This window comes from Mobula hypostoma, chromosome 1 (assembly GCF_963921235.1).
Source record: "Mobula hypostoma chromosome 1, sMobHyp1.1, whole genome shotgun sequence".
Classification (NCBI taxonomy): Eukaryota; Metazoa; Chordata; class Chondrichthyes; order Myliobatiformes; family Myliobatidae; genus Mobula; species Mobula hypostoma.
In genome coordinates, this window is record NC_086097.1 from 193,071,066 (window position 1) to 193,098,690 (window position 27,625).

Below are 27,625 nucleotides of genomic sequence, written 5' to 3' on the forward strand. Positions count from 1 at the left end.
ATTCAGTGCGCACTAGGAAAAAGAAATTCAACTTGATGTGTTTGTTTTAAAGAATGTATTCCAGTGTATAAACTATAAAATGATCTGACACAAATTGAGATGTGTTGAATGTGCAGCACCTGTCCATCAGACTGAATGGAGTTGAAGCTGAAATTTCCTTTCAGTTTGTGTATTTTGTTAATCAAGAGGGATTGATGCATTTTAGATTAGTGAGAGAGGCAAAATCAAGAAATGTTGGTGTCGTCCTTGAATCCTGTTAGGCATGCTTCAATTCAGCTTCAAAACACTGTAGATAATCTCCATAAATGTATCAACAGAAGCTGTAGCCACTGCATCAAAAGAGCGCTCTCTGTTGTACTGTTATGATCTTGTGAACTGCAAGAGACCTGTCAGCATTAACTCCTGATAATAGCTCCTCTAAATCAGGTTTGTCTACATTCTATTTCTCTTCTGTCTCAGTGAATCATCAACAACGCCTAGAATCATCGACATACAGCTGGTTCCTGATAAATGAATAATGTAGCCAAGAAATCCTCAGCATCATCAGAACTCTTGGTAAATAATTTTAATCAATCAGCTATTCACAAAATTTGAACATTGGGCTAGCTGCATTCATTGCATTGTTTGAAATAGTAACCTTGGATGATTTTGTTAACTAGTTGAAGATTAATTGCTTAGAATAATCAGAATCAGAATCAAATTTATTATCACCAACATACTGCTTGTTATAAATGTTTTTGCTTTGTGACAGCTGTACAGTGCAAAACATAATTACTGTAAGTTACAATGAATAAATAAATACTACAAAAGAGGAATAGCGATGTAGTATTCATGAACCATTCAGAAATCTGATAATGCAGAGGAAGAAGATGTTCCAAAAATACTGAGTGTGTGTCTTCAAACTCCTGTACCTCCTTCCCAATGGTATTAATGCAAAGAGAGCATGTCCTGGACGGTGAGAGTTCATAATGATGGATGCCATCTTCTTGAGGCCTCAGTTTTTGAAGATCTCTTTAGTGGTGGGAAGGGTTGTGCCGACAATGGACTAGTTAAGTCTACAACCCTCTGTAGCCTCTTTCAATCCTGCAGCTCTGTACCTGATGGTGGTGCAACAGTCGGAATGCTATCTACTGCATGTCTGTGGAATGGAGAGAATCAGAAAGTTTTACTTCATTGGTATTCAAAAGAGTATCAACCAGTACTTAAGATTTGGTATTACTTTGAAAAATGTTTTGATTACTTTAGGTTTTATAAAAGTCTAAATGGAAACAATTGTTTATCCAGATGTTATAGATTTTATTTCCCTTGGTGATTCAGTGTTCCTTTTATCACTGCAAGGAAATGTACATTTCTGCAGTGTCTTTGATGCAGAAGCAATGATTTCAGAGAGATGGATTGCAAACCTAAAAAAGGAAAGTTGATGTTGTTATCACTGTCAAGGCTGACATGTATTGCCTGTCCTTGGGAAAGCTGTGATAAGCTACCTCCTTGGACCATGCAGACCTTCACCCTGGTTGCTATTAGGAAAGGAGTTCCAAGACTGAGACCCAATGAAGATAGGAATGTTAATGTATCTCCGGGTCAAGTAATAGTTTTCCCATATTCCAGTTGCCTTTTTCCTTTTAGGCTGTAGATGTTCTTGGGTTTGAAGCTAAGTACCCCAGAATTAATATCTTGGAAAAAATTCTTGACTGCAATCTAAATACTACAGTAGGTCAGACAATGGGCATCATGGGGTGAGTGACTCACCTCCTCCCTCTCTAAAGCCTTCTCCTACCTGCAAGATATGTCAAGAGTTTGATTAGAATATTGAATGCCTGCCTGGATAAGTGCAGCTCTAACACATAGTAAGTTCAAAAGCATCTTGGAAAAGCAGCCTTTAGAATGCACACCGTCCACTATCCACCACCACAGGCATTTACTCACTCCACCACCATTGTTGCATTGTGCCTGCAAGATGTACCAGCTACAAAATGCACTGGAGTTACTTACTAAGGCTATTCTAATGACAGCTTCAGAATATTTCAACAAAATGGCCAGGCAGTGTACCATATTCCAAATCGAATCACACATGTGATTAACAAAATGGTAAATTACCTGATCTTTATGATTCAATATCAGCCTTTCAATATATCTAAACATGATTTACTGTACCCATCATCACCAAGTTGATGAATCAATGCTCATACATGTTGGACAACACCTAGAATAAAGACTGAAAGGATCAAGGATTCAGACTGTACTCTAGGTGAGGAGTGGTTTGGTAAAACCTCCGTAAACTGAGCAGGCCAAATACTAAAGGTCAGCTGCTAGATAGGGTATGCTGCAAGTGATGAGTAAATACAAGACAGGTAAACTTCAAAGTTCAAAGTAAATGTGTTATCAAAGTACATCGATGTCACCATTTACAACCCTGGGATTCATTTTCTTGTGGGCATTCATGCTAAATACAAGAAACATAATAGAATCGAAAGAGACAAAAGAATTGAAGGAATAAAACACGACAGAGGTGTTTGCTCTGGGTAAGTTTCTGTTAAAGTTCCCCTTTTTTTCCTCTCACTGTACCTAGTGTAGTAAATGGCCATTGTGTGTTCTTCATGCCGGATGTTGGAATCCTGGAAGGCCCAGAGTCTCCCAGCAGACTACATATGCATGAAGTGCATCCGGCTGCAGCTCCCTGAAGACCATGTTAGGAATCTGGAACAGAAGCTGGATGACCTTTGGCTTGTGCAGAAGTGTGAAGAGATCATTGATCAGAGCTACAGGAAGTAGTCATCTTTAAACTGCAGGAGGCGAGTAGCTGGGTGACTGTCAGGAGAAATGGAAATGTGAATAAGCAGTTACCGTTTTGGATACTATTGTGGGGAATGTCCTCCCGGGGAATGCCATGGAGACCAGGTTACTGGCGCTGAGCATGGGTCCGTGGAGCAGAAGAAAACGAGGGAGAAAAGGTGAGCAGTAGTGATAGGGGACTCAATAGTCAGAGGATGAGACAGGAGATTCTGTGGAAATGAACGGGACACCCGGATGGTATGTTGTCTCCCAGGTGCCAGGGTCAGAGACATCTCGGACCGGGTCCACAGCATTTTGGAGGGGGAGGGAGAGCAGCCAGATGTCTTGGTACATACTGGTACCAATGACATAAGAAGGAAAAGCAAAGAGGTCCTGAAGAGAGAAATTAGAGAGCTAGGCAGAAAGCTGAGTAAAGAACAGCATCAAATTTTATGACTTTCGACAGCTTCTTTTGATCCTGTGCAGCAGCCCCCCACCCCACCCCCAGTATCAGACTGTGATGCAGCCTGTTAGAGTGCTCTTCACAATACATCTATAGAAGTTTTTGAGGGTTTAATTGACAAACCAAATCTCTTCAAACTCCTGATGAAGTATAGTTGCTGTCTTGTCTTCCTTATAACTGCATCGATATGTTGGGACTAGGTTAGATCCTTAGAGATCTTGACATCCAGGAACTTAAAATTGCTCACTCTCTCAACTTCTGATCCCTCTATGAGGATTGGTTCTTGTTCCCTCATCTTACTCTTCCTGTAGTCCACAATCAGCTTTCGTCTTGCTGACATTGAGTGCAAGGTTGTTGCTGTGACATCAGTCAACTAGCTGGTATATCTTGCTCCTGTATGTCCTCTCATCTCGATCTGAGATTCTACCAGCAATTTGTACATTCTTCCTGTGACTGTTTGGGGTTCCTGTGAGTGCACTGATTTCCTCCCATATTCTAAAGATGTATGGTCAGGGTTAGTAGGTTGTGGGCATGCTATGTTAGCACTGGAAGTATGATGACACTTGTAGACTCATCTGCACAATCTTCACTGATTTGATTTGACACAAGTGACGCATTTCACTGTATGTTTCGATGTACATGTGACAAATAAAGCTAATCTTTAACTTTAAGACACAGTAACTCAAGAAGGTAACATTTCTCACGGGCAATTAGAGAGGGAATATAAATGCTAATCTTGTCACTGACACCCAAATCTCATAAATAAATGAAAAGAAAACATTATTGATAAAGCAACAATATTTTAAAAATCAGATTAATCATCATAAACTTTTCTTCTTCCATTTGCATTTTTTCTTTCCACTTCATATTCCATTTTGTTCATATTTGAAATATTTTGCAACATATACCAGCTGTCCGCCAGATAGAAAAAATCATGTTATTGCCAACTATAACATTCAGTAACTGTAGCATCATGGTGATAGTGAGTCATTATGTTCAAACTGATTATTATGTGCTTTCATTTACCAGGCATTATCTCTACAGGAAATAAAAAGAGATCTCCATATCAATGTCACCAGGTTTCCACCGTCTCCCATGACATCAGTCAAGGGTGAGAGACCTTGACTTCAACCCTTCTTTATTGTAAGAGCACTTGTTGATTATGGTAGTAGCTTGCTTAAAAGTGAAAGTGTGTCTCTTGCCATTTGAATTTCACATGGACTCCAGCTACTTTTCATTGAATGTGTAGAACAGTCCATGTTCCAAGCCTTCCCTGGTACCGCTCCCCAACTCTACATTGACAACTGCATTGATGCTGCTTCATGCACTCATGCTGAGCTCAGTAATTTCATCAACTTTGCCTCCAGCATCCTACACTGCCATAAATTCAATTGGTCCATTTCTGACACCTCTCCCTCCTTTCTCGATCTCTCTTACTCCATCACTAGAGACAAACTGTCTACTGATGTTTTTTATAAGCCTACCGACTCCCAAGGTTATCTTGACTATACCTCTTCCTATCCTGTATCCTGTAAAAATGCCATTACATTTTCTCAGTTCCTTCGCCTCTGTCATATCTGTTCCCAGGATGTTCTCATTCTTCAAAGAATGGGGTTTCCCTTTCTACACCATTGATGATACACTCCCAGACATGCACACTCAGCCCATATTCCCGCCGCCTTAACAGGAATAGAGTTCCTCTTCTCCTCACCTACCACACCATGAACCTCTGCATCCAACACATTATTCTCCACAACATCTGCCATTTTCAACAGGATCCTACCACCAAGTATATCTTTATCTCCTCCCCCCACTGCTTTCCGCAGGGATCACTCCCTCCATGATTCCCTTGTCCATTCATCCCTCCCCTGTAATCTCCCTCCTTTCACATATCACTGCAAGTAACAGTAATGCTGCACCTGCCCATTCACCTCCTCCCTTATCTCCATTCAAGGCCCCATACAGTCCTTCCAGGTGAGGCAAAACTTCACCTGTGAATCTGTTGGGGTCATGTATCCGGTACTCCCAATATAATCTCTGTTGTATCTGTGCACAACTACATATATATTAAATAAAAGCATGCACTCATGTGATGGCTTTAAATTGTGTATTCACATTGCAGTGAGAGAGAGAGAACAATGCACATGTGCAGACAACAAACCACATGCAGACAACAGATCAGTACGTAGTGCAAAGAAGTGGGGGGGGGGGGAGTCATTGCCCTAAAGGAAATAGATCCATGCATTACACTCCTCCTCCTTTAGATTAATGCAACATAAAGCTGTATATGCACAAAACATTTAATTTCCCTTTCATAAACCAATATTACAAATAAGCATGCTTTCACAATAACAGTCCATAACTAATTTCAAAGTTCTAAAGGTTCAGTCTTTTGGGTGGTGCTTTGTTTCTTTCAGGATAATGCTTCTGGACCTGTGGAGCGGCATCAGGTTGGTAGGTGCCTTGTCTAAGACAACATTCTCAGTTTCCCGTGTTACATTGCTATCAAAGACATGATCATCACTGAGAGCTAAGTCCAGTGACTGTAATGCGTCCGTCTTGTTGGATGCAATCGACTCAAGTGTGTTCTTCAGTTAAGCATCCAGTATCTGATTCATATGACATCTCCAACTTCTGCTGTGTCTATCAGTGGTCCAGTTCTTGTAGCTATCCTACTGACTGTCCACTTGTCTTCTCGGTAATCATGTGCTAGGACTTCCTGTACAACCTCAAAGCTGCTTGCTGCTTCACTAGGCAACTGGCTGAGCTTTCTATTCTGCACTTCCCTCTGTAGATCTGGTTTCAGGATGTCTATGTGAGATCTCAGATTCCTGCTCATGAACAGCATTGCTGATGTTTGTTTTGCCGTCGCGTGAACAGAGTTCCGACACACAAGAAGGAAGCTGTCCACCTTGTGCTGTACAGAAATGTCCTCCTTGTCCATCACTTTAATGGAGTTCTTGAATGTTTGGATAAACCTTTCAGCTAACTCATTTGTTGCTGGGTGGTGAGAAGCTGACTTGAAATGTTTGATGCCATTTTTCTTCGTGAACAGTCGGAATTCTTCTGACATGTATTGTGGTCAGCTGTCAATCACAATTTGTTCTGGGAAGCTGTTTACGGTGAAGATAGTCCTCAGAGCGAAGACAGTCTTTGCTGAGGAGGTTGACTTCCCTGGTATAACTCCAGCCACTTCAGTCTGTTTATCTGTTCCCAGCCTCCACACATAGCTCTGAGTGAGACTCTTCATCTTGACTGTACCCAGGTATCCTTCATGAAGATTTTCTAACACTCTGGTGCGCAGTTAAGAGAGAACCACAAAAAGAGATCCACACATCATCGTTCTTGTCTTACTGAGAACTCTGGAAGCATAGAGTTACCATGAGCTGGCCATCCATGCATGGTAATTTCATAGACTTTTGACAATGTTGGATCATTCTTTGTTTCCCTTTGTGTTTTGGAATTTGTTACCAGCAACTGGTCCACCAATGTGGTGTGAAACACAACTGCTGGATCACAGTATGAAGACTTGTTACATGACCACGGTTTCGTTTACTCTGGGTGTCACTTTAAAATGCCTGGATGAGGCGGGACTATGATGTCAGTATAACAAGCTACGACAGACCACTGGGACTTTCAGAGGAGAAGGAAGGAGAGAGAGAGAGTAGAAGTTTTGGACCACAAGCTGCCAGCAGGAGCTTGCTGCAACAATGGGTAAAGTCTGATCCCTTCCCATGCCCAGAGAATTGGGTTAATCAACAGCACCCAGTGCACACTAGATGTGTAACTGTCACTTCGTATGATCCATACATGGATCTTGTTGGAGTACCCTGTGACAATCACCTTTGTTAACCCTTATATGGTTTCGGGTATGTTATGTGGTAACCACTTGTGCTGGGGAATACTCCGTGACTGTCACCTTGTGATATTTCTACGTGGATTTCGGGACGACTCAACGGTTAAGATCTTCAGCGACTGTTACTTCGTTTTCCCAGCGTGGAACCCGTGATCGCCTCCTCTCTACATTTTAACGTGGATTTACTTGTTCCTCCCCTCACTTATTCTGTGAATTACTGGACCTTTCTAGTTTGCCATCTTAAGACTTTAAGAACTGTTCCTAAGCTTGACAGTTTGGGAGCCACACACACACACATAACACTGTTAACTTCTGTTTATTTCGTTAAATTTCTATATTTTTGAGTAGATACTAGTAAATATAGTGGTTTTAACATTAAAACCTGACTCAATTTGTGATCTATTGCTGCTGGTACGTAACAGACTTTTCTTCTTTAGTTGCCAATAATGGAAGACATGACACGTCATCAGAATTGCTGTGTTGTTTGGTACCCTATGTCATCCCACTGTCATCTCTAACTCCATGTCATAAGAGTGGGCTCCTGGGAATAGTTCCCAATGTTGTAACCGGGTAGCAGTCATCACTGGGATTCCCTTCCTGGGATTGAAAATTGACACAAGGGGCTGTTGATCTGTCACTAGTGTAAACTGTTGTCCATAGAGGTAGTGGGGGAGCATACTAGACTAAGGGCCTCTTGGTCAATCTATGCATAGTTGCATTCTGCAATCATCAGTGATCTTGAAGCAAACGCAATCAGGTGTTCAAATACGTCTTTCATAATGTGTGAAAAAATGGTTCCAATGCCGTAAGGGGATGCATTGCACACCAGTCTGATGGGCAGGGATAGATCATAATGGGTGAGCAGTTCATTGATGTTATTAGTCCCTTTGTTTCCTTGAATGCTCTTTCACATCTTTCTGACCCTTCCCACTTTGCTCCTGTCTGCCACAGTACATTCAATGGGCGCAGCACTGTAGCAATGTTTGGGTGAAGTTGGTGGTAGTAATTTACAAGGCCCAAATATGACCAGAGTTATGACATATTTTCTGGTTTTGGTGCCTGTAGCAGTGGTTCAATCTTCTCTTGTGACTTATGTAAGCCATGCTTGTCAATGACATGTCCACAATATGAGATTTCATTCTTGAAAAACTCACATTTCTCCCTCTTTGCGTACAGGCCGTACTCACTCAGTCCGGTAAGCACTTTATCAAGGTTCTGGAGGTGCTCTTCATCATTTTTGCCAGTCACGATGATATCATCAAGATAACATTGTGGTACTGAGGTATCTTGGAGCACTTCGTCAAATTGCTGGAGATGATGTAACACCAAAGATGAGATGATTATACTAGAACAGTCCCTTGTGAGTGTTGATTGGGAGGAACTTCCTGCTTGACTCCTCAATCTCCATTGCAAATAGGCTTGTGACAAGTCAATCTTTGAAAACCTCTCCCCGCCTGCCAAAGATGCAAAAATGTTTTCTATTCGTGGCAGGAGATGCTGCACGGTACGTAGCACTGAGTTGATACTCACCTTGAAATCCCCACATATGCGAATGGCTCCGGCCTTCCCTTTCTTGATCACTGGGACAACGAGCATGGCCCAATCACTTCACTCAACCTTGGAGAGAATTCGAGATGCCTCCAAGCTCTGTAGTTTAGCATCCACTTGAGGATGTAATGCATAAGGTGCTGAACGTGTTTTACAGAATCTTGGTGTTGCTGTTTCATCCAGTTCTATTCTGGCCTTCATACCTTTGAGTTTACCAATCCCCTTCTCAAACACCTTCTTATTATGCGATGCAGGTGAATGCTTCCCTGGTATCATGAATTCTTAATTACCTGACTGGCAGACCACAGTACGTGTGCTTGCAACACTGCGTGTCCAACAGAGTGATCAGCAGCACTGGGACTCCACAGGGGACTGTCTTGTCTCCCTTCCTCTTCACCATTTACACCTCAGACTTCAACTACTGCACAGAGTCTTGTCATCTTCAGAAGTTTTTGGATGACTCTGCCATAGTTGGATGCATCAGCAAGGGAGATGAGGCTAAGTACAGGGCTACGGTAGGAAACCTTGTCACGTGGTGTGAGCAGAATTATCTACAGCTTAATGTGATAAAGACTAAGGAGCTGGTGGTAGACCTGAGGAGAGCTAAGGTACCGGTGACCCCTGTTTCCATCCAGGGGTTCAGTGTGGACATGGTGAAGGATTACAAATACCTGGGGATATGAATTGACAATAAATTGGACTGGTCAAAGAACACTGAGGCTCTCTACAAGAAGGGTCAGAGCCGTCTCTATTTCCTGAGGAGACTGAGGTCCTTTAACATCTGCCGGACGATGCTGAGGATGTTCTATGAGCCTGTGGTGGCCAGTGCTATCATGTTTGCTGTTGTGTGCTGGGGCAGCAGGCTGAGGGTAGCAGACACCAACAGAATCAACAAACTCATCCATAAGGCCAGTGATGTTGTGGGGATGGAACTGGGCTCTCTGACGGTGGTGTCTGAGAAGAGGGTGCTGTCTAAGTTGCATGCCATCTTGGTCAATGTTTCCCATCCACTACATAATGTATTGGTTGGGCACAGGAATACATTCAGCCAGAAACTCATTCCACCGAGATGCAGCACAGAGCGTCATAGGAAGTCATTCCTGCCTGTGGCCATCAAACTTTACAACTCCTCCCTTGGAGGGTCAGACACCCTGAGCCAATAGGCTGGTCCTGGACTTATTTCATAATTTACTGGCATAATTTACATATTACTATTTAACTATTTATGGTTCTATTACTATTTATTATTTATGGTGCAACTGTAACGAAAACCAGTTTCCACCGGGATCAATAAAGTATGACTAAGACTATGACTATTAGCATAAAGCAGCTGTTCCAATCTCTAGTTAGTGCTAACATTTGGTCTGCTATTGTCTGTTGATGCCACACTGAGAGCTTTGCTTGATTGCCAGTCTAGTTGGATTTTTCTCAACCATTCACATCCAAAAAGTGCTGTCCCTCCACTTCCCAACACATAAAGTTTTAACTGCTGTTTTTGGCCTACCTACATCACCTTCACTTTCAGTTTGCCTTTGGGGGTCACCTTTTCACCTGTGTAGGTCTTCAGCATCACTGGGGTCTTCTCCAATGGTATCTTAGTAAACAGTCTGTTGTAGTCAGCGTCTGGAATTATAAAGGAAACTGATCTTGTATCCAGCTCTATTTTCAGTTTTACACCAGACACATCCATTATGATCTATATTATATTGCAATCTGCTTCAGTAATATTATGCAGTTCTAGGCATAACAGTTCACCTTTGTCAGACTCTATGTGGTCTGATTCTGTTTTACATTCAGTAATGTTATGCATTCGCTTAGTTTTGTGTTAGAGACTTTTCACTCGGTTGTGCTTTTTGTCTGCTTTGCACGCTCTCTCTGAGTGACCTTCTCTGTAACACTGCAAACTTTTTCTTTTTTGTCATGGGAGAATTTGCCACATCAATAACATTTTTGGCTTTTTACACTATTCACGGACATTTTGTGCATTTCACATTTTCAGCTTCTTTTCTGTAGATTTGCTGCATCATTCGCTGCAGACTCTAATGATAGTGCATGGTCAATGTCCATTCTAAGATTATGTCTCTTTCAGACAGTGGCCTCTTTTGAGTGCTTTGAATACGCATGCCACATACAAACCTGTCCCTTATGCATCAGAAAGTCCATCTCTAAAGTCACAGTACTAGGAAAGTTTGCGCAGTTTAGCAATGTATTCAGGAAGGCTTTCAGCTTTCCACTGGTTCCTTTTGTAAAATATAAATCTCTCAGCTACTACCAACGGTTTAGGGATCAAGTAATCTTGTAAAACTGTAACAATTTCAATTAACGTTTTGCTTGCAGGCTTTTCGGGGGTTACTAGGTTGCATCAGAGACTGTACGTTCTTGGCCTATTAAGCTAAGAAGTGTAGGGGTTTTTGTTTGTTCTTTCATGTTGTTCACGTTACAATACAGTTCAGCTCTCTTGATACACCACTCCCAGCCTTCATTAGCGCTATCAAATTCATCAATTGTCCTGACTGAAGCCATTGCCACGTCATTGTCATTTTAAATTTAGCAGTCTTTCACTGTTACCCATACGTTTGTTAGTGCCTGTGGCAGCCTTCTCACTGGTTTGTCCCATAACTGTCGGTACAGTTCATGATATTCTCTGATGTTCAGGTTCATACTCCTTGCCTATTTATCATGTCTGTGCAGAACTACATATACATTAAATAAAACCAGGCACACTGGAAATGACTTTAACTGTTGTATTCACATGCAGTGTGTGAGAGAGAGAGAGAGAACAATACACATGCGTAGACAGCAGCACATGCATAGACAACATATCAATACGTAATGCTAAGGTGGAGGTGTGGGTCATTGTTCTAAAAGAAGTAATTCCATACATTACAATGGTGAGAACCAACGTAAATTGGGGGACCGCTTTGTTGAGCACCTCTGCTCCATCCACCAAAAGCAGTATTTTCCACTGGCCAACCATTTTAATTCCTATCACAGTATTCACTCTGATATGTCAGTCCATTATCTCCTTTTTTGCCATGATGAGGCCACTCTGAAGGTGGAGGAACAACACCTCATATTCTGTCTAGGTAGCCTTCAACCTGGTACTATGAATGTCAATTTATCCTTCATTTAATGTTTTCTCCCTCCCTCTTCCCTCTTCTTCTATTTCCCATTCTGGCCTCTGACCTCTTCTCCTCATCTGCCTATCACCTCCTCTTAGTGCCCTACCTTCTTTCCTTTCTCCCATGGTCCACTCTTATCAGATTCCTTCTTCTCCAGCACTTTACCTTTCCCACCCATGAACTTCTAACTGGTCCTTCTTCTCCTCCCCCCACATTTTTATTCTGGAAGATCCCCCTTCCTTTCCAGTCCCAAAGAAGGGTCTCAGCACAAAGCATCAACTGCTTATTCCTTTCCATGGATGCTGCCTCACCTGATGAGTTCCACCAGCATTTTGTGTGTGTTACTTTTAAGCTTGTATATAGTTTCCCTCTGGGTCATTACGGTGCGATAGATCGCCTGCCTGTTCTAAAAGGGAATCTTCCCACAGTATAGCACCCTCGTGTGTTGGGAATTTCATTGAATGCACTTAGGTAGAAAACTGATAATGTTTTTGTTGGTGAAATCAAGAAGCTTGTACCTCATGCTGTGCCACACAATGTTTTCCTGCTAACCAGTTTATCTCTTATCTTTCTGAAAAACATAACATGTTATATTTTAAGAACAAGCTTCCCTGACTGGACCTTAGATAAAATGAAGTGGATGTACATTCCTCAGATTTCAATGAAACCAAATTAGTCATCTCTATAAGCAATGTAATTGTTTCTGTTATTGATGGATGTAGTCAAAACACCTGGCACTATATGCCTACTGCAGTAAATGCCAGTGATATCAGTCCCAGTCTTTAGACATACTGTATGGTTAGCTTGCAGACTTATGGCTAACTCAAATAAAATATGATGAAGTAAACCACAGTTTAAAAGCCTCAAAATGTATTTTTAGTGTGTCATCCATCTCTGTTATTATCCATCTCAGGATAATAACAAAATTATGATCAAAATCACTTCTTTGTCCTAATCATTCATGTTAATAGAATTCCACATATTTTTGCCAGGTACTGTAATTATTATGAAGCTGTAGTTATCTGTTTATCTCTTGTGATAATGTTTTAAATTGGCCCTGTATGAATAATCCTTTTGATACAACTGATAACAGCAAGTAATTATAAAACCTAGTTTATGGTACATCTCGTCTATGACTCTGGGATATTAGGTCACATTTATTATGCCTGATTAATCTAATAAATAACAAGTTTATTTATAAAAAAAAATTCTGCATCTCTCTTTATATCAATTGGATTTAATGGATGTCATAACTGTAGAAAAGGTTGTGACTTACAAAATCCACTAAAGGTCAAAACAGGCAGTAATGCTTAGATTATATCCGCCAAGGGAATCCCATTGTGAGATAGCAAGCCTACAGCTTGGTGGTAGATATTAATATTTATCTCTTGGTTTATTTAAATTGCTAAGCTTCTGAAAACATTTCGCAAAATTTCTTTAAAAAGTTTAGCAATTATAAGTAAAACGTAGATTTGTTGGATTCCTAGTCACACTCTAGTATTACTGAAGTTATCGTTACAAGATGAGACAACTTGTTTATCTGAACGCATATATGCACCAGATTCACGTACTAAACAAATAGCAGAATAGATTAAGGGAATTGAATACGGTCATTTGCAAAAGTAAAGGATTGATGACTAGTTTGACACTGCTGCTGATCAATGTTTCAATAGCTGTATTTAATGTCAGAGAAATTTATACAATATACATCCTGAAATTCTTTTCCTTTGCAAACATCCACGAAAATAGAGGAGTTCCCCAAAGAATGAATAACACTTAAAATATTAGAACCTGAAAGCCCCCCAATGCCCCTCCCACGTACAATCAGCAGCAAAGCAACGACCCACCCCCACCTTCACCAGCAAAAAAGCATCAGCACCCTCCACTGAGCACTCAAGCATGCAGCAAAGCATCAATAAAGACACAGACTTGCAGTAAACTACTCATTCGCCCGATAATTTGACATACCACAGGCTCTCCCTCTCCCTAATAAGCGAAAAAGAGCTGTCCCTGTTTCACAGCAAGAGGGAAGACAAACAACACACTGATTTATGACGTTAAAAGTCCATTGCGTCGCTTTTTCTGAGCTCTGCACCTGGAGAGTTGACACCAAAAAGGCGCAGTTCTCCAGACACACAACACCCGGCAGGTAACCTGATGCTCCAGATGTTCTGTGTTCTCCTGCAAGGTTTCAGTCAGAGGCACCGGCCTAGAATCAGCTCGTCCCCAGAGTCACGAAATCCCAGAACCCTGAAGTAGAGCTCATCTTCCAGTCCGCATCCTTGGGATATCAAAAAGCAGTGGTTGTGAGGCACTGAAAGCATGTCCCATTCCCACAAACAACCGAAATCAGACTGTAACTCTAGGTCAGGGTCTTCAAAAGATCCCCCCACACCCTGAAAAGGAAAAACAGCGATATCAAAGGTAGAAATAAAGCTGCTTCGGACAATGCAAGCAAAGGAGTTGCCAATTAGCGCCATTTAAACTTCGCCCCACCTTTAATGTTCCCATTAACTTGAAAATAGGCTTGTTTTTACCCTTGGTAAAAGTCAATTTTTCTTTTAAATTTCTTTTACTGTTTAGTCTGCATCCTCATTTGTGTGGCTTCATTCTATTGCAAAAGAACTAAAGCAGAAGGCTTAAGGTTTAATCAAGAAAACATTCAAAACTTTCAAACCAACTCCAACACTCCCCATATTGAAACAGAAGTGGGACAAGTAGGATGCCAACCTCTCCTAGAGGATTCACCGACCATTTCAGTATTTCAATAAAGTTAGTTGGCTTTAATTCTATTTGTATTATAGGTCTAACAGTTCCCGGTAGTATCAGGAAGCTTTCCACCTTTGAAGACAATTCTCACACAGCACTCTTGGGGTGGCTATTAGGAGAAAGAGTACTCTTCCACTAAATACAACCAGTCCTACCCACAAAATGGGTTTGCAGACCCATTCTTCCCTCACCATAGATTGGGAATCCAATCAGGCCATCACATCCCCTTAACCTGCTGCAGGGCACTCTTTCCCATCTGGATTCCAAGCCTGACAGTTGAGCTGATTTTGGTGCACAGAACCTGTAAAGAACTTTAAATAAAGTAGAGAAGTTGTCCTTGCAACAAATTTCTCTCAATTCTGTTTCGCTGTTCACTGTGAATATTGTTAGTCATATACTTCAAGTTCACATTCTGCATGATCCTCAGTTCCCTTGTTGTCTGATAATCTATCAATCGCTGTACCTGGCATCAAGTACAAAAGTCACCGATTTTTGATTGAAGATTCTATAACATATGGTGAAACAGGGATTTCCAGTTTCCTGTCTAAATTTTCACCCTCCTTCAGCAAACGTGTACAATAACATCTGGGTCATAAATTCCATTGACAGTACACCACTCATATCACTTGTGAGTCAGCTATTTCCGTGAGCTAACAATAGTGAATCTAGCAGTTTACTTTGCTAAAACTCTGCATAAATCATCTCTACGTAATGCTTACTGGCGAATTACACTGCAATGACAAAATACAGTGTGAAAAAGTCTAGTAAATTAACTATGACATTTCTACCTCATGTGCCCCAGTACCTGTTCTTCTGTCAAACATAGAATAGTACAGCACAGTACAGGCCCTTCGCCCCACAATGTTGTGCCGACCCTCAAACCCTGCTTCCCATATAACTCCCACCTTGAATTCCTCCATATACCTGTCTAATAGTCTCTTAAACTTCACTAGTGTACCTGCCTCCACCACTGACTCAGGCAGTGCATTCCACGCACCAACCACTCTCTGAGTAAAAAACCTTTCTCTATTATCCCCCTTGAACTTCCCACCCATTAACTTAAAGCCATGTCCTCTTGTATTGAGCATTGGTGCCCTGGGGAAGAGATGCTGGCTATCCACTCTATCTATTCCTCTTATTATCTTGTACACCTCTATCATGTCTCCTCTCATCCTTCTTCTCTCCAAAGAGTAAGGCCCTAGCTCCCTTAATCTCTGATCATAATGCATACTCTCTAAACCAGGCAGCATCCTGGTAAATCTCCTCTGTACCCTTTCCAATGCTTCCACATCGTTCCGATAGTGAGGCAACCATAACTGGACACAATACTCCAAGTGTGGCCTAACCAGAGTTTTATAGAGCTGCATCATTACATCGCGACTCTTAAACTCTATCCCTCGACTTATGAAAGCTAACACCCCATAAGCTTTCTTAACTACCCTATCCACCTGTGAGGCAACTTTCAGGAATCTGTGGACATGTACCCCCAGATCCCTCTGCTCCTCCACACTATCAACTATCCTGCCATTTACTTTGTACTCTGCCTTGGAGTTTGTCCTTCCAAAGTGTACAACCTCACACTTCTCCGGGTTGAACTCTATCTGCCACTTCTCAGCCCACTACTGCATCCTATCAATGTCTCTCTGCAATCTTCGACAATCCTCTACACTATCTACAACAGCACCAACCTTTGTGTCGTCTGCAAACTTGCCAACCAACCCTTCTACCCCCACATCCATGTCGTTAATAAAAATCACGAAAAGTAGAGGTCCCAGAACGGATCCTTGTGGGACACCACTAGTCACAATCCTCCAATCTGAATGTACTCCCTCCACCATCACCCTCTGCCTTCTGCAGGCAAGCCAATTCTGAATCCACCTGGCTAAACTTCCCTGGATGCCATGCCTTCTGACTTTCTGAATAAGCCTAACGTGTGGAACCTTGTCAAATGCCTTACTAAAATCTATATAGATCACATCCACTACACTACCCACATCTATATGCCTGGTCACCTCCTCAAAGAACTCTATCAGGCTTGGTAGACACGATCTGCCCTTCACAAAGCCATGTTGACTGTCCCTGATCAGACCATGATTCTCTAAATGCCCATAGATCCTATCTCGAAGAATCTTTTCCAACATCTTTCCCACCACATACATAAGGCTCACCGGTCTATAGTTACCCGGACTATCCCTACTACCTTTTTTGAACAAGGAGACAACATTCTCCAATCCTCCAGTACCATTCCCGTGGACAACTAGGACATAAAGATCCCAGCCAGAGGCTCAGCAATCTCTTCTCTTGCCTCGTGGAGCAGCCTGGGGAATACTCCATCAGGCCCCGGGGACTTATCCGTCCTAATGTATTTTAACAACTCCAACACCTCCTCTCCCTTAATATCAACATGCTCCAGAACATCAACCTCACTCATATTGTCCTCATCATCATCAAGTTCCCTCTCATTGGTGAATACCGAAAAGAAATATTCATTGAGGACCTCGCTCACTTCCACAGCCTCCAGGCACATCTTCCCACATTTATCTCTAATTGGTCCTACCTTCACTCCTGTCATCCTTTTTTTCTTCACAAAATTGAAGAATGCCTTGGGGTTTTCCTTTACCCTACTCGCCAAGGGCTTCTCATGCCCCCTTCTTGCTCTTCTCAGCCCCTTCTTAAGCTCCTTTCTTGCTTCCCTATATTCCTCAGTAGATCCATCTGATCCTTGTTTCCCAAACCTTATGTATGCTGCCTTCTTCCACCTGACTAGATTTTCCACCTCACTTGTCACCCATGGTTCCTTCACCCTACCATTCGTTATCTTCCTCACCGGGACAAATTTATCCCTAACATCCTGCAAAAGATCTCTAAACATCAACCACATGTCCATAGTACATTTCCCTGCAAAAACATCATCCCAATTCACACCCGTAAGTTCTAGCCTTATAGCCTCATAATTTGCCCTTCCCCAATTAAAATTTTTCCTGTCCTCTTTGATTCTATCCTTTTCCATGATAACGCTAAAGGCCAGGGAGCAGTGGTCACTATCCCCCAGATGCTCACCCACTGAGAGATCTGTGACCTGACCCAGTTCATTACCTAGTACTAGATCTAGAATGGCATTCCCCCTGGTCGGCCTGTCCACATACTGTGACGGGAATTCATCCTGGACACACTTAACAAACTCTGCCCCATCTACACCCTTGGAATGAATCAGGTGCCAATCAATATTGGGGAAGTTAAAGTCACCCATGATAGCAACCCTGTTATTTTCGCACCTTTCCAAAATCTGCCTCCCAATCTGCTCCTATGTATCTCTGCTGCTACCAGGGGGCCTATAGAATACCCCCAATAGAGTAACTGCTCCCTTCCTGTTCCTGACTTCCACCCATACTGACTCAAAAGAGGATCCTGCTACATTACCCACCCTCTCTTTAGCTGTAATAGTATCCCTGACCAGTAATGCCACCCCTCCTCCTCTTTTTCCGCCCTCTCTATCCCTTTTAAAGCACTGAAATCCAGGAATATTGAGAATCCATTCCTGCCCTGGTGCCAGCCAAGTCTCTGTAATGGCCACTACATCATAATTCCATGTATGTATCCAAGCTGTCAGTTCATTACCTTTGTTCCTGATGCTTCTTGCATTGAGGTACACACATTTCAGCCCTCCGACCTTACTGTCTTTACACCGTTTATTCTGCTTCTCTTTCCTCAAAGCCTCTCTATATGTTAGATCTGGCTTTACTCCATGCACTTCTTTCACTGCTCTATCGCTCTGGGTCCCATCCCCCTTGCAAATTAGTTTAAACCCTCCCGAACCATGCTAGCAAACCTACCTGCAAGGATATCGCTCCCCCTTGGGTTCAGGTGCAACCCATCCAATCTGTACAGGTCCCACCTTCCCCAGAAGAGATCCCAATGATCCAAAGATCTAAAACCCTGCTCCCTGCACCAACTCCTCAGCCACGCATTCAACTGCCATCTCCTCCAATTCTTACCATCACTGTCACATAGCACTGGCAGCAATCCTGAGAATGCCATCCTTGAGGTCCTGTTCTTCAGCCTTCTGCCTAGTTCCCGAAACTCACACTTCAGGACCTTATCCCTCTTCCTGCCTATGTCATTGGTCCCTACATGTATCACGACTTTTGGTTGCTTTCCTCTCGTACCAGGATGTTGTGCACCCAGTCAGAGACATCCCAGACCCTGGCACCCAGGAGGCAACAAACCATGTAGGTGTCCTTCTCACGTCCACAAAATCTCTTGTCTGCTCCCCTGACTATAGAGTCTCCAATGGCGACAGCTCTCCTCTTCTCCGTCCCACCCTTCTGCACCACAGGGTCAAACTCAGTGCCAAGAAGAACACTTGCCAACTTTAACTTCAGTAACTCCAGAAGCATGGTGATAGTGAGTCATTATGCTTAAACCTATCATTATTTTCTTCCATTTACCAAGTATTATCTCTACAGGCAATAAAATGAAATCTCCATATCAATGTCATTGGGTCTCCACTGTCTCCCATGACATCAGTCAAATACTAGAGATCTTAACTTCAACTCAACCCTTCTCAATTATAAGAGCATGTGTTGATTAAGGTAGGAGCTTTCTTAAAACTGAAGAGACTAGATCTCCTGTGATTTTAAACTCACATGGGAAAAGCATGTATACAGGCAAAGAGACAACTGTTGCCACTGTTTTTTTTGGGGGGAAGCTCTCTAACTCCTCTGTTGCAGTAATGTGATATTGTATTTTGGTCACATACAGGATCCTGCTTTGGTGTACCTTTATCAGTCCTCTCTGATATGCTGTTCTTGAAAAATACACAATAAAATGTAGATGTTGGAACAATAAAATGTAGATGCTGGAAATCTGAAATAAAGACAGAAAATGCTGGAAACATTAGAAGGTACAGCAGCACCTGTGAGAAGTTAACTTGTCAGGTCAATTACATTTTGACACAATCAATTGTACTGTACCACTTCTAAGTACAGAATAGGTGTGGCATCTTTCTGTTCTATTATGATAAAACTCTTGATTTTAAGTGTTTACCACCTGAAGGAACGTCATGGTTGTGTTCTGAAATCTATCAGAACTCAGTGGGATGAATAACTTTCTTTCATATCATCAGGAAGTACAATTTTAATAGAAGTATTGTTCCTAAAGCAAGAACCTCCTCAGAAGATATCAGAAAGAGAACTGTGGAATAAAAAATAAAATGAACAAACCCAATGGCATTGGTTAATGCTTTCTCTATTTCTTTTGAACACAGAATACCTTGAATTGGTATTCTTATGTTTTGATCTACACTCTGTGGCTATTTTCATCGTCTTTTGCTGCTGTAGCCCATCCCCGTCAAGGTTTGGCATGTGCATTCATAGATGCTCAACAGTTTCTGAGATACTCAAACCAACCCGTCTAGCACCAACATTCCACAGTCAAAGATCACATTTGTTCCCCATTCTGATGTTCAGTTTGAACAATAACTGAACATCTTGACCATGTCTGCATGCTTTTATGCATTGAGTTGCTGCCACATGATTGGCTGATTAGATAATTACATTAATGAACAGGTGTACCTAATAAAGTGGCCACTGAGTGTATGTATCATAATGATATAATTGTTATCATGATGATATAATTGTTCTCACAATGATTCTTAATTGTAAAGTTTAATAATTGAACTCGAGTCTCTTTTTTGCATGAGTCATGACATGCTAAAGCTTTCAAGTTACACCATTAATTCATATTCATGTTACATAGTCACACCTGTCAAATGTTAGAGTACTAAATAAATAGAAAATTCAAATTAAATGTACAAAAAATAATGCATTTGAAAGTCAGTGTGATACTCCGCAATGAGTAGTATGCATATTAAATGTAAATGTTTTCCTGTTTCCTTCCTTCTGTAGCTAAAAATGCAGTGCAATTTCAAATCATCTGTCATCACTTATTGGCTGTATTTTGTAGATACAATAGAAATAAAATAGTAACTTTGTTTACATTAATAGCATACATATGATTCAAAACTAAAATCGTTCTGTGATGGACATATTCTCTGTAATGAATGCAACTTATGTATTTATAGATGGGTACTCCTTGAAACTGTTTCTCTTCTGGAAGTAGGCATACAGCAAAGAAAGGCATGTCTTTTTGTAATTTTTTTGATTAATAAAGTACTTTGTTAGTTTAATATGCTGGCTATCCTCCAGCACCTTGCAGAGAGAAGGATATTAATTTGTAGTGTCAGAAGTGCCAGTTGATGAAAATATAATTGCAGTTTTGAAGCTCTCACTTATCAAAGGCTGGATTGTTTGTATAATCTGGGAGTTTAGCCTGAGTTGAGCCACAATGAGATAAAGAGTTATCTTTAGAAATTGCAAGCAGGCATGCAACGCTGTGCAATTATCAAAAGCCTGCACAAAAATGTTTGACCTAAAAATGGAAATAGGCATTGTGAAGTGGAAAAGAACCACCAGAACAGAGAAAGTACAGCCAAGTGGTTTTGATATTGCAAATATTATGGACATGAAAATACAAAGAAAATGCTTTGTGTATGTCAAATTTCTTATGACTCTGGATATTACTGAGCCAGTTCAATCCATGCCACCTTTTGAAGCATCACAGCAGTCCCATTTCTCTAATTATCTCCCTGTAATCTGTTCTTTCTTACAAGCCACCAACTCTCCCTACCCTAATTTCCCAGCCTCCTGTCTACATTATCCGGCAATATACTGTGACCACCAAACCTACCTGGTCACTGGGAAAATGTGCAACCTCTATATAGACAGCACCAAGGTGAGGATTAAACCTTGACTGCTAAAGCTATGGGGTAGCAGCTCCTTACTGTTGCTCTACTGTAGCACTCTGTGAATATCAACAACTCAGGCAGGTATTTTTCATGGAAGTGCTTAGACATTAGGTTAACTACGATGGAATTTGTACTGTATGTCTGAAAAGTCGGAAGAATCCATTTTAGATTACACATTATCCTAATATTCAGAGGAATTAACATCATGTTTTTAGTTGGCCAGTTGCCAATTTTAAGTATTCTCATGTTTGCTTTTCTCCAAAGTCAACAGATAATCATCAGCAAAAGGAAATCCTTAAGTGCTTAACTCGTCCCAAATTATTTTCTTCATCTTGGATTTGAAAAGGAACTGCTTATACTCCAGTTCTGAGGAGTGGAGTTGCCTGCAATTCAGCCATTGCACACAAACTGCTGAAAGATCTTGATAGAGTGAAGTGTTGCTTCATTGCTAAGGGATTCAAGATGACTGGAGATCAGGCCCTGCAATAGAAACTGAGGCCTAATTATGTCCACATAAACCACAGGCTTGATTGAGAAGTTTACTAATACGGATCCTGGAAACTTGAGACAATTAGTGAAGATGTGCACCATAAAGCTGCAAGTACATTACAACTACTAACCGTTTTGGTGGCAAATTCCGCTTTCCATCCTGCTTTGATGACAGAGACAATTGATAACATTTGGATGTTTCGCCCATCATACAGTGCCGGCATTGATAGATCAACTGATTATGGCAAAATTTCATATCCTCACAATATTTTCCCTGACAGTAATTCAAATATATTTTGCTTGCTTTCCCTTGAATGTTACCTTAAATCTGTGCCTTCCAGTTCCTAACAGTTCTGCAGCAGCAGGGAACTGGTTCTCATTTACTCAGTCTAAGTTCTTCATGATTTTCAACACATCCATTAACAGTCCCTTTAATCTTTTCTGCTGTAAGAACCCTGACTCTTCAAGTCTATTTATATAATTGACAGCCCACATGATGACAAGTAGCTTTACAGGAGTGAGATAGATCTGCTGGTGAGTGGTGTCACAACAACAACCTGGTACTCAACACTAGCAAGACCAATGAACTGCTTGTGGACTTCAGAAACAGGAACTCAAGAGAACACACACCAATACACATTGAGGGGTCAAAAGGGTGAGAAAGTTCAAGTTTCTTGGGGTTTACATCTCAGAGGGTCTATCCTGGGTTCAACATATTGATCCAATCACAAAGAAGGCATGCCAGCTGCTCTAATTCATTAAGACTTTAAGGAGATTTGGTAGTCAGCAAAGACTTAGAACATTTTATTTTATAGATGAATGGAGGACAGCATTCTGACTGGCTGCATCACTGGAAACCTGCAGGTGGATTGTCCTGAGGATGGAAGTAAGTGTGTGTGTGTGTGTGTGTGTGTGTGTGTGTGTGTGTGCGTGCGTGCGTGCGTGCGCACAGTTGGTTGGGAAGGGGTTTGTTTTACTGCTGTTGACTTGTTTTATTTTGTTGTTGTTGTTGTTGATGCTTCTGTTGTCCTGCTGAACATCGTAAGCATGTTCAGAATGTGTGGCAGCTCTTGTGGACTGCCCCATCACATCCTTGGGTGTGTTTGTTGTCAACACAAATGACATATTTCACAGTATGTTACAATGTACAGGTGATAATTAAATCTTAATTTAAATGGAAGTGAATTTCAATGAGCAGCCAAATTTAACTTCACAGTCCCAGACTCAGAGGTCATCCACTGTGATTTAGGGTGTTCCTTGTACGTTTGTGAAGATTGTATCCAACCTGCTTCTACGTGGACAATTACACTATGCAATTTGATCATTGGAAAGTTGCTGAGGAAGGCCCTGGCAATGACTTGCTCCATGACATAAAACAATTCTACAGTTAGTGCAACAGAATTTGCTTCCTTTTTTGAATTCTGTGGGAGAAAAGGTTACGGATTTGTTAACCAAAGGGATTCTGCAGATGATGGAAATCCAGAGCAACACACACAAAATGCCCATCAAGTCTGCTTCATCTTTCAATATGATCATCCCTGTTCTACAGTACTGAGCAAAAGTCTTAGCCACATATATAGCTAGGGTGCCTCAGACTTTTGCACAGCACTGTGGTAATTTTATGTATTGCACTGTACTGCTGCCACTAAAACAATTGTGACATGTGTGAGTGATAATAAACCTAATTCTGGTATGGGTCTCTATTGTGGACTGACAGAAGGAAGGAGGAAGGAGGCAGGAGGCAGGGAATCATGGTTGGGAAAAGGGGAGAGAGCAGGAAGCACCAGTGAGACATTTTGCAGTGAATAATAAACTGGTTGTTTGGAATCAAATCACCTTGCCTGGTATCTCAGAACTAGATACGTCTGCATCCATTCCAACCCCTGCCCCTGCTCCTGGCACTCATTCTCTGCCATCTGACCCACACCAATCCCACAGCATTCCACCCCCATCATTCCCGATATCCTATGATCCCACCATATTTACAAGCTCTGTCTCCTCTCTACATTGACAAATACAGCATTGATTCTCCCCTCAGTGTCTGTTCCTCATAGCCTTCAATTCTCTGATCTTCCAAAAAAAGGTCCACCTCATCGTTAAATAATCCCAACAATCTAGCCTCCACAACCCTCTGCTGGAATCTGCATTCACATAAAAAAGTTCTTACTCACTTCAGTTTTAAATAACTAACCCTTTATCTCATAATAGAGTTAATTAAACATGATTAGTCCAACCACCACTGGTATTAGTCAACACGCAAGTGACACAGATATCCTTGCCAATGTAGACAATATGATCATAAGAAATAGATAAAGGAATAGACTATTCAGACCTTCAAGCCTGAATATAATTTTCCTCATCCACTTTCCTGCCCACTCCTATAACCCTTGATCCCCTTACTGAATAAAAATCTATCTACCTCAATGAATAAACTCTTCTCAGGTAGAGATATTAATTTTACCTGATGTTTCGATGACAAACTATGCCATTTTCATCAGGGATGATGCCTAGGCATGTGTAGTCTAGTCCCTCGTCGCCTGTCCCTCCTGGGGATATATACTGGGCTATATATACACACACTTCTTCTTCGGTCATCCATCGAAATCCGATGATGACGTCCACTCCTTTAACGGTGAGATCTTTGATGACTATACAGTCCTATCCTGGACCCACAGCTCTATTGCAGATGGGACATTTATATGTGGTAGTGGTGGCAACCATGGCTACATTTCTTCTGGCTCTCTTCTGCTGTCTTCTGGTTGTTCTTTCCATCTCCAGAATACGAACCCCGTCCCTACACAGCTGTCGCCACGTGGTACGGTCAGCAGCAACATCCTCCAGGTCCTCGGGTCTGATCTTGCACTTCCTTAAAGCATTCTTCATCTGATCCTTATAGCGCTTCTTCGGCCCTCCAGCTGAGCGTCGACCATGATGTAGCTGGCCGTATAACACTCAGCGGGTTAGCCGACATGGGGGCATCCTTATCACGTGCCCCAGCCACTGCAGCTGACACTGGGTGATCATGGCCTCAATACTTCTGTAGTTGGTCTTTACAAGTATTTCGTGTGAGGCACCCGCTCACACCAGGTAATTCCCAGGATGTGCTGGAGGCAGCTTATGTGGAAGCGCTCCAAGAACTTGATGTGATGGCTGTAGGTTATCCAAGCTTCACAGCTATAAAGGAGGGTGGTGACACAGACCGCTTGGTATACGGCGACCTTTGTGGAGGGACGAAGGCTCCTGTTCTGAAAAACTCTACGCCAAAGTCTCCCAAAGGCAACTGATGCCTGTTACACACACACACACGCATATATATATATATATCACTGCCTGGGCATTATCCCTGATGAACATGGCAGAGTCTGTCATTGAAACATCAGTTAAAATCGATACCTGTTCCCGGCTGGAAGCCCAAGAAGAGTTTATTCATCATATACGGGGGGAAAGTTCTAGGTCCTTTTCCTATCTACCTCAGTTCTGAAAATATTCAACAATTCAACCTCTACAGATTTCTGATCAAGGGTTTCCAAAGTCTCACAACCCTTTTAGAGATAAATTACTTTATTTAAGTGGGTGGGGGTCCCTTTATTCTGTAACTATACCCTCTGACCCAACACATACCTTCCCATGCCCTATAGAATCTTACATGTTCCAGTCGGCTAACTTCTCATCATTCAGTACCCCAATTTGAAAACACTATATGATCAACCTTTCCTTATAAAACACCTGGGTTTATCCAAGTATCCAAGTACTGCTTCCAAAAAAGTACATAGCAAAACTGTACCCAGAGGCTGACATCGGAACAGATTTCAAAAGGGATCAGGCCCCAATGGTGTACCTGGCAAGGCACTGAAAAACCTGTGCTAACCAGCTGGCTGGAGTATTCAAAGACAGCTTCAATCTCTCATTGCTACAGATGGAGGTTCCCACCAGCTTCAAAAGGGCATCAATCATATCGGTGCCAAGAAGAGCGGAGTGAGCTGTTTCAACAACTATCATCAGGTAGCAATGACATCTGCTGTGATGAAGTGCTTTGAGAGGTAGGCTATGGCTATAATTAATAACTGCCTAAGCAAGGCCCTTGCACCTGCTGCAATTTGCCTATCAGCACAATAGGTCAACAGCAGATACAGTTTCACTGGCTCCACTTGGCTTTGGACTGCCTGGACAAATGCAATCAGACTGCTATTCATTGATTACAGCTTGGTGTTCAACAACATCATCCCCTCAGTACTAATCAACAAGTTTCAAAACCTGGGCCTCTGTACCTTCTTCTGCAACTGGATCCTTGACTTCCTCATCAGGAGACTCATCAGTGTGGATCAGAAATAATATCTCCTCCACACTGACAATCAACATAGGCACACCTCAAGGATGTGTGCTTAGCCCACTGCTCTACTCTTTCTACACTCATGCCTGTGGAGCTACAAAGCTCAAAATCCATCTATAAGTTTGCTGATGACACTACTGTAGGCAGAATCTCAGATGGTAATGAGGAGGCGTACAAGAATGAGATAGGTTAGCTGGTTGAGTGGTGTCAAAACAACAACATCAGTAGTAAAACCAAGGAATTGATTGTGGACTTCAGGAAGGAGAAGTCAGAACACAACAGTTCTCATTGAAGGGTCAGCGGTGGAAAGGGTGAACAACTTCAAGTTCCTGGGTGTCAACATCTCTGAAAAATTATCCTGGGCCCAACAATTCAGAAGACATGCCAGGGGCTATATTTCATTAGGAGGATGAAGAGATTTAGTATGTCAGCAAAGACTCTAGCAAATTTCTACAGATGTACCGTGGAGAGCATTCTGGCTAGTTACATCACCATCTGACATACAGTATCAGAAAAGGCTACAGAGGTTTGTAAACTCCAGGAACTCCATTTTGGACTCTAGCTTCCCCACCGTCGAGGATGAACACAGAACATAGAACACTACAGCACAATACAGGTCCTTCGGCTCATGATGTGGTGCTGACCTTTCAACCTACTCTGAGATGTAACCCTTCCCTCCTACATAGCCCTCCATTTTTCTATCATCCATGTGGCTATCTAAGAGTTTTTTAAATGCCCTTAATGTATCTGCCTCTATCACCACCCCTGGTAGTTTGTTCCATGGACCAACTACCCTCTATGTAAAAAACATCTTCAGTAGATGATGCCTCAAGAAGGTGGCATCTATCATTAAGCATCCTCACCACCCAGGATATACTCTCTTCTCATTACTACCATCAGGGAGTAAGTACGGGAACATGAAGACACACACTCAACATTTTAGGAACTGCTTCTTCCCTTCTGCCATCAGATTTCTGAACAGACCCTGAACCCTTTGAACACTAGCTCAATTTTTGCTCTCTTTTTGATCTACTTATTTTTTAATATTTCTTTCTGTAAGTTATAGTCAATTTTAATGTATGGCACTAGAGTGCTACCATAAAACAACACGTTTCACAAAATACTTCAATGATAATAAACCTGATTCTGAATCATTCTGGGTGAGGTGTCACTAGTACCTCGTGCAATTGTAGTAAGAGTCCCTTACTTTTATGATCCAACTCAAAAATTCAAAGTTCAAAGTAAATTTATTATCACAGTACATATATGTCATCACATACTGCCCTGAGATTCATTTTCTTGCTGGATTTCACAGTAGATACAAAGAAAAGCAATAGAATCAATAAAAGACAACATGCGAAGACGGGCAAATGTGCAAAAGACAACAAATTGTGCAAGTACAAAAAGGACACAATAATAATAAATTAATAAATAATACTGAGAACATGTGTTGTATAGTCTTTGAAAGTGA

At 41.7% G+C, this 27,625-nt stretch overlaps 1 protein-coding gene and 1 long non-coding RNA gene across 16 annotated transcripts in view; one reads left to right on the forward strand and one right to left on the reverse strand.

The window, feature by feature from the left end:
- dlgap1a (discs, large (Drosophila) homolog-associated protein 1a) overlaps nt 1-27,625 on the forward strand; it is an 890,995-nt gene that overhangs the window by 701,813 nt on the left and 161,557 nt on the right. The gene's annotated exons all lie outside the window — the stretch shown is intronic.
- LOC134353841 (uncharacterized) lies at nt 604-22,261 on the reverse strand. Its single transcript, XR_010019688.1, has 3 exons — nt 22,146-22,261; nt 10,144-10,262; nt 604-1,138 (listed from the first exon to the last, which is right to left on the reverse strand). It is a non-coding gene; the product is annotated as an uncharacterized LOC134353841 (long non-coding RNA).